Genomic DNA, 13,638 nt, shown 5'->3' with positions numbered 1-13,638 from the left:
AGAAAAAGAAATACGAATGAGCAACATGTATAATTAAAATGTAGTATTTTCCAATGTTATGTAAAGCTTACAAGGCTATTAAATAAGTTCTTTTTCATAATGTAAAGGGAAGCTGGCGCCCATCAGGAGTAACTCAACACATGCTAGCACTGGGTTTTAATGAACTTAGTAAATCTGGGTTATTTTTGATCTCCAAGAATACTGTGCTACATGATTACCATCACTAAATATATAACAAAATTCCTAGATTATTGCTAATGCAAAGTTCAGACTCCTGGTTTTGATACAATATATATAAATATTTTGAGAACCATCAGAATCCTACACTGAAAATCCATAATATACTCTTTTTACTATTTATTTATTCCATTAGGTAAGTGTCTTTGACAAAACATGCCTATTGCTTAGTATTCAAACATGGACAATAGTATCAGGCCATTAAACTTTGTGATAAAGGATAAGACAGAGGAGAAAGTAATCTTTCACAGAGTCTAAAAAGCATCAGAATCTTTTAATCTCTTTCTTGTGGTGCAGACTATGAGAAGGACAGAAAATAGCACTGACTAAACTAAGCTGACCAAACTGACAATGATCTTGAGAATGACGAGATCCTGAACTTATAATGTTAATATTGCAATATACTAAATTTTCTCAGAGATTGAACATTGCAGATAATTAAAATACTGTTTCCTCTTAAGAAAGTTACTGAAAAAAAGTAAAGGGATTGTAATATAATACTTGACAGAAAGACTTCTGAATGCACTTAGCTGTAGTAGTTACATATTCTCAGGTTGTCTTTATCCATATGCTTATAATCTCCTACAAATTTGTCAGGCCCAATAATTCAACTCCCAAAGATGCTTATGCTCAGTATGTGTTTAAATAGAGTTATATCTGAATAGGGCTTGAAGCTAATGCTTTGCAGAGAGGTCATTGGAAGGTTTCAGATCAGGTTCTGTTATAAAATTCTGTTTTTATACTTTCATTAATTCCTGTAACATTCACCTTTATGACATAGCTTTCCATGCATGAGAGAGTATTTGGATTCAGCAAAATCTTTTCAGCAGCCTTTGGGTTACAAAGAATCCTATTTAAATATATGAAGTAAATCATACTATTTTTTTTTTTCCAGATAGCAGGAAAGGGAAATGTTTCAAACCAAACCAAGTTTTACACTTTAAATTGTTCATGTACAATAGGCTCATAATGAGCAGCTGAATCAATCTGAAAAGATTTAAGGAAGTGTTCACATCATCCAGTCTTAGGCAGCGGATATGATCAGCCTATTACCCAAACTCTTCCTATTGTCAGGCTCTTCAGAGAGCTCTGATTTACATGGTCTGAGTCACCTCCGGGGGAGAAAAAAAAACAAAACAACAACACACTGTTTCTCTCTCTCTGTTGGCCGTTGCAAGATTGTAGAGAGAATAATTGTTTAAATTAGATGGCTAAAGCCGGATGGTATGAATACCCTTTTTCATCAGAGGGCAGAGATATTTCCAGTCTTTATAACTGTACCCTGATATTTGAATGAAGTGGAACTGGTCATTCTTTCCCAAGGTTTCACAGAGATCATGTAGAATGCCAGAATGAGGACCTAGAGTCTTTTAGTCACTTAGACTACTGGATTTGATAATATTGCAGTTGAAAAATGTTGTTCATGTAGCTGTTCTGATATATTTACAAAGTAAATACATGTCCTTATTCTTGCGGAGTGCTCATCAGAACTGGGCTTGTCAATGAAGCTGAGGAGCTCAACTCTTCTTCCCCTGTCATATCACCTGTGGTTGCAGTGCTCATTTGGCATCCCATGGTACAGGAGCACCTCTACAGCCTTCTCTTTATTTTGAGGACATCCGTAGTTCTGGTACAACCCTACCATTATTTTTTCCCTATTAGATACTGTCCAGTGTTTCTTGGCCATTGTATTGGTGTGATGTTTGTCATGGTCTGTTTAGTTTGTGACAAGCACATGGGCATGATGTTAAGAATTTGCCTGTTAGGTTCAATTTGAGCTGAAGAAACTTGAAAAGCAAGCAAGATTCAGTAGTCTTACTTAAAAATAGTGTATATAGTATTATTGTAGGCTATATATTATTAATATGACAAGTGATTTAAACTACAGTTTCTATCACAAGGCAAGAAATCTTGACTGAACTAATTAATGGTTTTATTCTTGCACCATTTTTATACTTTCAAATAATTTTCCTCAGAAATACTTGATTTTTTTTTTTTTGTTGTTAACTATAGAGACATGTTGATTTGCAAATAAATGTAAACTACATGTTAAACCTACACAATGCTACTCCTTAGTTTACCATTTTATCATTAAACCGTCAAATTTCTTATTTATTGTCTGATATTTTTATTAATCTTTGTGTTAAACTGCTGTGGATGGAAATGGAAATTTTCTTAAATTGGAATTCTATTTAATTGCAGAAATTGCATCTTTTAAATCTCTTTATTAATGGAATAAAATTATTTTAAATAGACTAGGGACATTTAAAAATTAAAACGTTTTGTATTTTGAGCTAACTGATTTGTTAATCAGAAAGTATTCATTGTAGTTAGTGAATTAAATGGGTTGTTTATGGTTATAATCTCTCCAAGACTTCAAAATGATTAACCATTAGTGTTCCATGGCTTTTTTTTTTTTTTTTTTTTTTTTTTTTTGTAGACTGGTTGAGGGAGACAAACTCTCATTTTTAGTCTCACTCAGTTTCTATACTTTGAATGAACTAAATACTGTACAATATTGCTAAACTACAGAGAAGGGGAAAAAAATTTTCCAGCACTCAAGAAACAGCAGCTAGAAGAATTTAAAATTTCAGCTTTTTTTTCTTCTTCTTTTTTTTTTTTTTTTTTTTTTTTTCCCCATGATCTAACCTGATGGCCTCCCATCAGTTTCCTGTGTTTTCCTTTTGTAGAAACTTAGTCACAAAAATGTTCTCTCAGCATATTATTTTTATGTAATTAAAAATGTTCTTATAACATTTTAAGAGTGATAACCTTACACATTATTGCAAGTTTAACTTCAGAAATGAAATTTGGATATTTCAGTCCATTTACTTAAATAATATTCTCTTAAATCTTAGTACCAGAGTATCATGTGAATGTATTTAAACTCACAATATTTTTTTTCCTTCTTCTTCAGAGAGTATAAACCAAATCTGAATAACTTACAGGGCAGGTTTTGTTCTGAGGATGTTAGAAAAACAACACAAAGAGATGAAAGCAATTTTGCTCGAATAGTCTAAGGTACAAACCCAGCTCCTCAAGGACGTAATTGAAATTGATCTAATGTGAAATCAATTGAACAGAATTGATTCCTATCGAAATCAAGGAGACTACAGACAAGAGTAAGTATTTGCCTTTTTTTTGAATGCTGAAGTTTCTACAAATATACTTCTTTTGGATAAACTCAGACTACGAAGTCTTAACTGTTGGTCCAGCTGCAAAAAATCAAGGTACTTAACAGTTCTCTTTATCAGTTTGAGTGCCTAAATTCAGGTTACACTTCAGGTTAAAGATTACACTCTGAATATAATAAATATGCTGTAAAGGTGTGTAAGTAGTTCCCCAGACTGACTGGGGTAATGCCTCTTACATCCAGTGAGAGAGTGTGTGTAAATCTATCACAGTTGATTATCATCTTAATTCTCTTCGATTGCAAGCAATTTTTGAGAGGATGCAGAGCCAGTGTGCCACTAGATGTTGCTAGTGTCTAACAAAGTAAGACACCACCTAACAAAAGAAGAACCCAAAAAACATGCAGTCTCTGATATTTGCATCAATCACCACAATACTCTTTAAAAATAATTCACAGATTAAATCTAAAATCTTTAAAACAAGCTCCAAAGTGAAAGAGGAAAAAAAGCATCATGAATTGCTATTAAAATTTACAGTATCAGAGCTACTGCATTTCTGGGAACAGAATATGAATATGTTATTTTATCAAAAACCTTTGGTTTCTAAGATATTTTTTTTATCTAATTCATGAAGCGCTCTCTGTTAAGTAAATTCCCATCCTTTAAAAAAGCAGAGTGCAAATTCCTTAATCTTTCTGTTCCAAAATCTTAGGCTTGTGCCTACTTGAGGTCAATGTTTAAATGAGTTTGCTGCTCTTGGCTGAAATACCATGGATGCTTCATGGTATTTAGTTCAGTTTATCTTGGCTTACGGACACTTAGAAGTTAAATAGGAGAAATGCTAATTAGGTCAATATGGAAATAAATCTGCAGAGCTGTTAGAAGATGCTTGCAGTATCTATTGAAGCAGGTGTAGTTTTCATCGAGGCTTGCAGTATTTCACTTTCATAAACAAATAGATTAATAAAAGAGCAAGAAAAACCTTTGAAAAGTAAAGAATTGGCTCTTAAGGGAATCAGTGAAGGTTGGGACCAAGGTCCTTAGTATGATAATTCAGAATGGGAGGAGATATGTGAAGAGAGGAGTTTTGCAAGGTAACAGGCTCAAATAGGAGCAGAGCAGATGACACAGCCACATACTCCCTGGAGTGAATATTCACCTTTGCTTTGGCCTCACTGAACAGTTTAGAGTATGTTTAGCTTAGAGTAGTCGCGCTGGCTAGATTTCAGAATTTTCTCTTTTATGCTTGATTCACCCAAGTGAGCAACAGAAGGATATGAGGTCTCTTCCAACCTAGAAAATTCTGTGATTCTGTGTGTGTGATATGACCAATGTCAAATACATTTTTTTTTTTTAATTGTTAGTAGCTTGTTGATTAAATATGAAGTGGACATTGAGAGGTCATTAACACTGTGAAATGGATTTCTGACTTGTTTAAAAAAGCAGCATGTACTTTTGTCTTTAGCTCTGTGGTGGGTCTTAAGTGAGTAATGTCTTTGCTGATCATTTTATTTTTGCATTTGGAGGTGATGTATTCTACCAGTTATGCTCTACAGGAAATGGTTGAAATTAGTTTTCATTAGTTCATTTATACTGTACTTCTCTGCAGATTGTAGCTTGACCTCATTTCACCATCAGAATCTGTAAAAACTTTAAGCCAATCATTTTCAAATATGTAATTTAAAAACAAATCTCAGTAAAACAGCATTAAAATAGAATTCTGTTCAAGCCTTCTACACACTGTTGTCCATGTATAGTAAAATATTTTAAAATTGTAACTATTTTACAATAGTTTTTTAATCCATAGTATATAGAAATAAACATTAATGTTACCTTCTACACATCTTTGTTTTCCTTCCTTTTCATTGTGACATAAGCATATAGATATGTGCACACACATACTCATATACCATGAAGCTAATAAAGATGTCAACCACTGCACTCTGTTATGAGCTGTGACACATAACACAAAGCATCCTGCCTCCTCCTGATACTGTCATTTTATGTAAGTGCTGGCTTCACTTCTGTTTTTATTAGCTGATGCATCAGCACCCTGCACCCAGGAAGAGATTCAATAAAGTCAGTTAACTAGGTTACCCTTTTAGGCAGCAAGGAAACTGGAGTACAGGAGCTGTCTAGGACCACAATCCTGCACAAGTTGCGTTATACTTTTCCCAGATAATGTTTTTTGAGGGGTTAACAGAGGCAAAGAGCATACTGAAGTTCTCAGCTCCTTGCTGGGCTTTTGTAGGAGGATTAGTTTGGGTAACACAGCTGAGCAGCAGGACGTGTTCCTGTGAGCACGCTGGCAGATCCATGTGCCTCCTGAGCCCACTGCCATCCGCCATGGTGTGCAAGAGGAGGGGGGCAAGGGCTGCCCGCCAGCAAACTGAGCCGAGGGAGAGCCATGCCCCATTTTCCAGAGAAGCAGTGAAAACCACCAAGGAGACTTCTCCATCTGCACTGCTATTACATACCAAAGCCAGTATCTGCATTTTCAGTGGATATATAAAGCTACTGTGTTTGAGATTTATATCTAGCTCGTAAGAATGGGTTTGTTTTCTTTTGGTCTGAGTATGTTAGATGGCTTTCTTTCTCTGTGATTCAGTAACAGCTTCATTCTTTACAAGCAAAATGTGCATATCACCGATGTTGTTCCAAAAAATAGATGGTCCAGGGCCACCTTTGGGGAATTCTCTAAACAGAAGAATCAGAAATGATCGTCTCATGCTGGGTATTGAAGCATTCTATTTGCATGCTGAGAGTGCTGAAGGAGGACCTGGAAAATTCCCTGTGCATGTATTTACACAATAGACTACAGCTGCTTTGAGTCATCAGCATGGTGGTTCAATAATGTTCAGTCTCAAAAGACTTCAGTATGTATTTACATGCTGGAGTTTGCTTTGTAAAAGACCGGTAAATGTGTGCTGCTTATGGTGCGGAGGTTGGTGCCCTCACGGCTTTGTTGTGTGAACAGGAATGCAGCTTTACTTCCATCAACAATTTCCCCCTTGCTGCCGTGTGAGCAAGTTTGGGAACCTTGTTGGTGGAAATGCTTTCTGCTCCCAAATCTGAATGCAGCAGAAAGAGTGTGTGCTCCCACGTGTTCTCTGTGTACCTCAGAAATTTCAGAGAATTTCTTCTTTTCTCCTTCTAAAACAAAAGCCCTCCACACAGTGCAGAGGCATAGGATGGATGGGGGTGCTATGGATCAGCCATATGGAAAGTACTGTGAAATGATCTATGAAAAAGCCAGGAAGCAGCATGGCTTGATCCACATGGCAAAGGCACAAGAGTCTGCCTTGGGGTGCTACCACTCATGGGTCAGCCAGAGTGGGGCAAGCATTCATGCATCCCCTCTGCCCCAAAGTGTCTTGAGAGCAGCAGCAAAGGGGGGACAAGAAGTGGTGTCTGCAGAAATGGGGCTCCCATGGAACTGGTGTGTGCCCTACTCATTCTCTGCCCTGCTGTACTTTGTCCTTTATAAAATTAGGAGATGGGGTGGGAAAAAGACCCTTTAGCACTTTGGTAAATCTGCACTTGTGTGTTAGGGCCAGGGTCTGGTCTTAGAGGACAGATATTGAGCTGGGGAGGACATAACACGTCTGAAGGGCAGACAACAAAACCTGATCTGAGCCCCTGATGGCTCTGCCAAATCTCTCTCCATGAAGTCTCATACCCTCCTGAAGCCCACATCAGGAAACAGCTAACAGGCAGGGACAGGTCACAAGCAATATGTTTTTTAAACTAAAAAGACATTTTCTCTTTGGCAACACCTACTTCTAAAGGTGGTTTTTCAACAGGAGCAATGTTAGAACTTCAAATGCATAGTTTATAGTAAGAATTTACACTTCCTTTTGTGTTTTAAGAATGGTTTCTGGGGGGTAAGCACAAGGCTGAACGGGAGATTAGGTGGTTCCTCTTCACTGCTCTGCCCTCCCCATTTTCTGTGTAGCTTTGGTGGAACAGATTTCTCTCTTATGCACAAAAATACATCCAGGGCATTTTCTGGTGACTTATAAGTTCTGTGAGGTTATGCATGAATGGAGCTAGAGAAGCGTAGTCATTTACATTATTTTAAAAACTAATAATTATAACTTAGAAATTCACCCACTGTTACCAGTTTGTATCATCTGTAAGAAGTTATTCTGCATTGCAGGTGCTTGTCAGTTACAAAGCACGATAGGCCCACCATGTAAATAAAATAAATCCATCTCATTTTACATAGTCAAGTAGCCATCTGATGATAACTCTTGGTCACTGCCAAAGTGAATAAGCCTCAAACCATAGGAGAAAAAGAAAGTTTCTCTTCAGTTCCTGTGGATCTGCACTGTAGAAGTCTGAAATCAGCTTGCAAAAGTGGAGTATTGCTGTAACCCATAGTTCAGTTTATGCATTGTATTGGGTTTATGTGTCAAAGTTTTGGTAGCAGATAGCCACAGGACTGGCATCTGTGAACAGAGCCAGCTCCAGCTGGCTCCAAAAGGGACCCGCTGCTGGCCAGAGTCAAGCCAGGGAGCAATGCTCTGTGGGCCTCTGGGAGAGCAGATTGAAGAAAGGGGAAAAACCTGCTGTGCAACAGCAGCTGGGAGAGAGGAGTGAGAACCAGCCCTGCAGAGACCAGGGTCAGTGCAGCAGGAGAGCAGGAGGTGCTCCAGGCAGGCAGCAGCAGCAGCTCCCCTGCGGCCTGTGGAGAGCCCCCCTGGTGGAGCAGGCTGTCCCCTTGCATCCCATGGGTCCCACATGGAGCAGATCTCCACGCTGCAGCCTGTGGAGGAGCCCCCGGTGGAGCAGGTGGATGTGGCCAGGAGGAGGCTGTGGCCCAGGGAAAGCCCCCACAGGAGCAGGCCAGAGTTGCAGTCCATGGAGAGGAGCCCATGCAGGAGCAGGGGGTCTGGGGGGAGCTGCCGCCCATGGGGGACCCGTGCTGGAGCAGTTTGCTCCTGGGGGATGGACCCTGTGGTATGGGGGATATAGGAGCAGTTCTTGAAGAGCTGCTGCCTGTGGGCAGCCCCTGCAGGCTCAGTTCGGGAAGGATGGCATCCTGTGGGAGGGACCCCACGTGGAGCATGGGCGGAGAGTGACTGTGAAGGAATGGTGGAGATGAAGTGTCAGGGACTGACCACAGCCCCCATTCCCCGTTCCCCTGCACCGCTCGGGGGATGAGGTAGAAGAGGGTGAATGTGGGGAAGGTGGTTTTAGTTTTCTTTTAGTTTCTCACTGTTCTGGTCTGCTAGTGATATACAATAAATTATATTAATCTCCCTATGCTGAGTCTATTTTGTCCCTTACGATAATTGTTGAGGATCTCCCTGTCCTCATCTCAACCCTTGAGCCCTTTTTCATTGTATTTTCTCCCCCCTTTTCCTTTGAGGAGGAGTGAGAGAATGGTTGTGGTAGAGTTCAGCTGCCCAGCTGGGTAAAACCACCACATTCATGCCCTATGTGCCTCTGCAATTCCTGAGTATATAGGGAATATCAAAGTTTGACTGCAGTATTAGCCCTAACTTTACTGGCATTGTTGATTTTTATAACAGTTGCAAAGCAAATCTAAACAAAGAAAAAAACCCTATATGCTTTACAGTGGATGCTTTTTTTTCTGTTTGTTCTTTATTGGTACTAGAAACACCTTCAGTTTAAGTTAAAATAAAACAAAAACAGCTAAATAAATAAGCTGGGGGCATTTGGAGGAGAATGGAGGCTGTGTCTTGGTCTGAATACCTTTATTGCTACAGAGCTTTAAGTGTACAGCAGCCTCAGACAGAAAATGTTATAACCAACCTGAACAATGCATCTAGGGCAGGGAGAACCTGGGAAGAGCACAGCAGATGGATTAAAATAAGAGCGCAATAAATATGCATTTAGTTATTTATTACAGAATAAATTATGTATTGACACAAGAAATTACACTGTAATTTTCTGTTTGAAATGTTACAGAAGTAAATGGGTTTCTTTTTAAAGGGTACGGTGGAGCTGGAGCCTTGGTCTTGCGTTTCTGTCATGACATTTAACTCATTAGCATGCAGGTGCACTCCCTGGGTCTAATGCAATAACTGTCTCCTTTCACTGTGTTTACAGATAATCCAGCAAGTTTGCAGGCCAAATGGCTCTCTGAATATGAGCCCACAAAGTGCTGAATGAGATGGCATGCTGCTCTGGGAGATTCCAGCACAGCTAGCCAGAAGGTGGGTTTAACAGTGCCATTAAAAGCAAGAAATGGCTTGAAGTTGTTTGTAACTGACCGCCGTGATAATTAATTGCAGGTAATGTTGCAGTCACTCATTCGTCTTCCCTTTCCTTAAAATCCACTCTCTTGTTTTCAGCCACTGATCCATGGTTAATAGCAGTTAGCACTATGCATCTGAGCTCCTGGCTTTCTACATGTAATGAATTATTCTGCTTCGTGGGGAGCCAGCCACGCATTTGATGTCTGGAACAGGGTCTCCTTTGCTGAGAGCTGCAGGCGCCTGAGAGCCCTGGTGGTTGCCGTTTGGGATTGCGCACAGTCCCAGAAGACTCCCTAGCTCCTGCAGCTATGTGGAGCTGAATTCTTGCTCAGTGATGCCAGGGCCAGGAGAAGGGCCTGTAGCTTTGTTGCTGAAAGGGTCTGGGCTCAGGTCTGGGACTAGCACATAACTCAGCCGATGGTGATACCCTTGTGCTTCAGCTTTTCATCAACCAAGTAGGTGTGATGTCTCCGTTTCATGCTGTTTTTTTGGACCTCTGCTTTGACGAGGACTGGGTATCCAGCTAGTTGTCTGGGCTCCCCCTGTGTTCATGCGAGGGGGAGACATTAACCACAGGTAAATGAAGTGCCTCAGACAGGTTGGAAAATATCCCTTCTATGTACCTGACACTCACTCTGACTCAAGTGAACCTAAGTAACCATATTAGGCTCCAAAATGAGTTTTAACTGGTTAAAATTAGGCCAGGCAGTTCTACCAGCTGCACCTGCCTCTTGTCAGCTCTGAAGACAGAGACCATCTTCTGCCATGATGGGCATTGCTGTATGTCTAACACAGCAAAGCCATCATTGCAGGTGGAGCCTCTATATGCAGAAGTAGTACAAAGAATTAATAAAAAGTCTCATAGAGCTACTGACCAATGCTTAGTAACCTGACAATGTCACCTTACTCCCATATAGACAGACAAGTAATGGAAAATCTCTGGATTGATACCCAGCACAGGTTACATAGCCTGTCTCAGACACAAAATCATGCTTTGGCAGTTTAACAAGCTGCTGTGTGTCTACTGAGCAGTTCTTAATATCCCTGTGCTGATCTCATCCTCATAGCCTTATCTATGCTCTTGTGAGAGGTGTGCACACAAGTGGATGCCTCAGACTGATGCAAGGTAGCCTGGTAAGCCATGGTTATCATATGTGGTAGGCCGCGCAGAGCCCCCCCACAATTTTTTATTTATTTATTTTATTTATTTATTTATTTATTTATTTTATTTTTAACTTCGGCTTCATGCTGACACTGGGGATTTATTAAAATCTGCTGTGCAATGATAAAGATTTTTGCTAAATATTCAATAACATCTATGCGTGTGGTATAGGAAATGGAGCAGAATGGCTATTAGGAAAAAAGTTTAGCATTTGTTCGTTGAGTTTTCATGCATGATTTGGTAGGTAAAGGTTATCAGAAAAGTCAATACAAGTGAGCTCAGAAAACATAACATCAGTTAAACCTCTTGACAGGTGCATTACAAAGCAGCAGAAGATCATTTGAAACTGACCAGGAAAATTCAGTTGCTCCTGAATGCAGAAATGCCTTGTCATACTCCTGTGCTGCTTTATGAACCTGCTGGTCTGCTAGGCTGAAAGCCATCACTCTGCTCCCAGATGGTGTGAGCTGCATTTGGAAAGGCAAGCAGGGTCTCTCATCCTGTGATGTGTCAGTCTAGCACTCTTTGAAGGCAGGTGAATGAACAGTGTTTTAAAAGAGGATTTTTATGCTCAGGAAAGATGCCAGCTTGAGACTAATGGAAACTCAAGTCCTTTGCTTACCTATGGAATTTGCACTACATGGGTGCTGGCAATACTCACAGCACCCACATGGACATTTTTCATCTCTCTTTAGCTGTAAACCAGAATAACAGGTATCTCAGGATCCATTTTCCTGCTCTGCAGTATGGAGAAAATGCTAGGCAGTTGTGAAATGGGGCTAAGAGGCCCTTGCCATGCAGCTATGGTAGTGTGCTGGTGCCTCCTCACTAGGAATTCCATGTTCCCTGTGTTTGGCTTCCAGCACAAGAAGGGTGCACATTTATCTGAATACATCTACATGTATGTGCAATGACAGCTTCCTCCTACCCATGTCTGACCTTGGCCCCCAACTAAGAACTCTCCCCCCTCCCATAGTGCTGTATTTCTTATTTCTGTTATCATCCTTTTTATTTTCCATGCATGAAATACAGCCAATGAGATACTCCTATTTTATATGAACATCACAGCCTTTCACCAGGTGAGTGTCTTGAGCTTGGTCTAATAACCATTAAAATATCACAGCAAATGATTTGTTCCTTGCTGTATTGAAGAGCAGAGCTGAAAACTTGGTCTACTTTGAGTGTGATCTGTCCCCTTTTCTGTGCTGCTCCATTCAAAGATGTATCCTGCTACTGTTCTTTCTATGCCACCTAAAACATTTTCCTTTCCCCTTCCTTATTGCTCATAAATGAATGTGAAAGCAAAAGACAGGTAAAAATCATTCCCCACATTTAAACTGGGATTCATAAATGGTACTCAGATTCTCCCAAACATTGCAGCTGTATTTCAGGCCATTAAGCTGCCAGTGAAAAGATTTGTGTTCCTTTCATTTCAATCCCTGGACAGATCCAATTGCTAGATGTAAAAGTTTTTAATTAGATATTTAGAAATCTTTATAATCTGGTGGGATTACTGAGCAGAAACCCAGCACTGCGAAGGCCACAAGGTCTGCTCAGGAAGAAAAATCTTTATAAATAAGCATGCACTGAAAGAAAGAGCAAAATAAACACTACCTCAAGCTATGAATCAATGTGTTCCTGAGAGGTTAAGGCCCTGAAACAGAAAAGTCTTTAATAATATCCCTAACTTTATGTGACCCCATTGACTTCAGTTATATATGGATCAGTAGTTTGCTCAATTGGGATTTTCTTTTATGGGCTAAAATAAATTTATTTTTTATTAATGGTATAAAAAAAACATTCACAGGGGCTGGAAATGTGGCCCCTATGCAGTATGCAAACACCGTGTCTGGGAAAATATAAAATCAAAGTAGAGAAGTGTGGGAGAAAGTAATACTACCCCCTTAAGCTGCTGTTGGAAACTGAGGCTTAAGAACCCAATGTTTTATCTAGGGACATGCAAACAATATATGGCAAAGCCAAAGAACAGATCCCGATCTGCCAGGTCCTGCCCTCTATACCTTAATCCTCCAGTGTATATATGTATTCTATGGAAATTCCAGGCATCCTATCTTCTACTTTAGACCTAACATATGCTAACACATGTGTAAGTGGAAGGGACAGCAAAGTGAGAGTTGGCCAATTCTTTACCTTATAGGGATCAGGAAATACATCTTCTTCCTGCTCTGATATGTATTTATAATCTTGAGTATGATATACTGGTAGAATAAATATTTCTCCATAATAATCTCTGTATGCATTAAAAAAAAAAAAAAGTGAAATATTCTTTTTTATTTATTTTTTTGGTCTTGTTTATTTAGATAATTGTAACTGATACCATTTTTCTGACCAAGTGCATCATCCAGTCTATTGCAGCTCATTTCGTAGCATCAGAGTGCAAACAATAAAAAGCAGACTCTCCAAAGCTTGAGTAATTAAATACAAGTAGAGCAGTGGCAATAAAAAGAAAGAAAACACTGGATAAGTTTTCTGAAAAGGAAAAAGGTATAATTACTTCAGCCGAAGGGCAGCAATAACATAGACATTGACAAAATATAAGGATTTTATGTGCTTATTGACTCAGCCATTCACAAAAAAAAAAGTCATTATCGTAGCAAATGCCACATTACACGATAATAATCAACTACTGTACTGTACCTCTGAGATACAAAGCACCTTTTACTGAAAATCAAAGGCACTTTTCTGAACAGGTGAGAGAAGAATTTTATGGTTGTGCGATGATATAGCCACATGTTTTCCTTTTTGCTTTTTTAACATTTAGCAGTGCTTTTTACTCCCTTTGTTTTATCACAAAAGGCTCTGAGGTGCTTCTGCTGGCTTTTGGTAAAGTAGCTGCAGAGTTAGTACAGAAGCTTTGAAC

General features: G+C 39.5%; 1 long non-coding RNA gene across 1 annotated transcript in view; it reads left to right on the top strand.

Moving 5' to 3' along the window:
• The window catches only part of LOC311434201, a 180,600-nt gene that overhangs the window by 56,360 nt on the left and 110,602 nt on the right, over positions 1-13,638 (top strand). Inside the window, exon 2 of the long non-coding RNA XR_014691315.1 lies at positions 9,447-9,553. This is a non-coding gene — a long non-coding RNA (uncharacterized lncRNA). The remainder of the gene's footprint in view (positions 1-9,446; positions 9,554-13,638) is intronic.

Source organism: Aythya ferina (genome assembly GCF_964211825.1).
Source record: "Aythya ferina genome assembly, chromosome: 3".
Classification (NCBI taxonomy): Eukaryota; Metazoa; Chordata; class Aves; order Anseriformes; family Anatidae; genus Aythya; species Aythya ferina.
The sequence above is the reverse complement of the archived record's forward strand: the minus strand, read 5'-3'. Positions and strand labels throughout refer to the sequence as shown.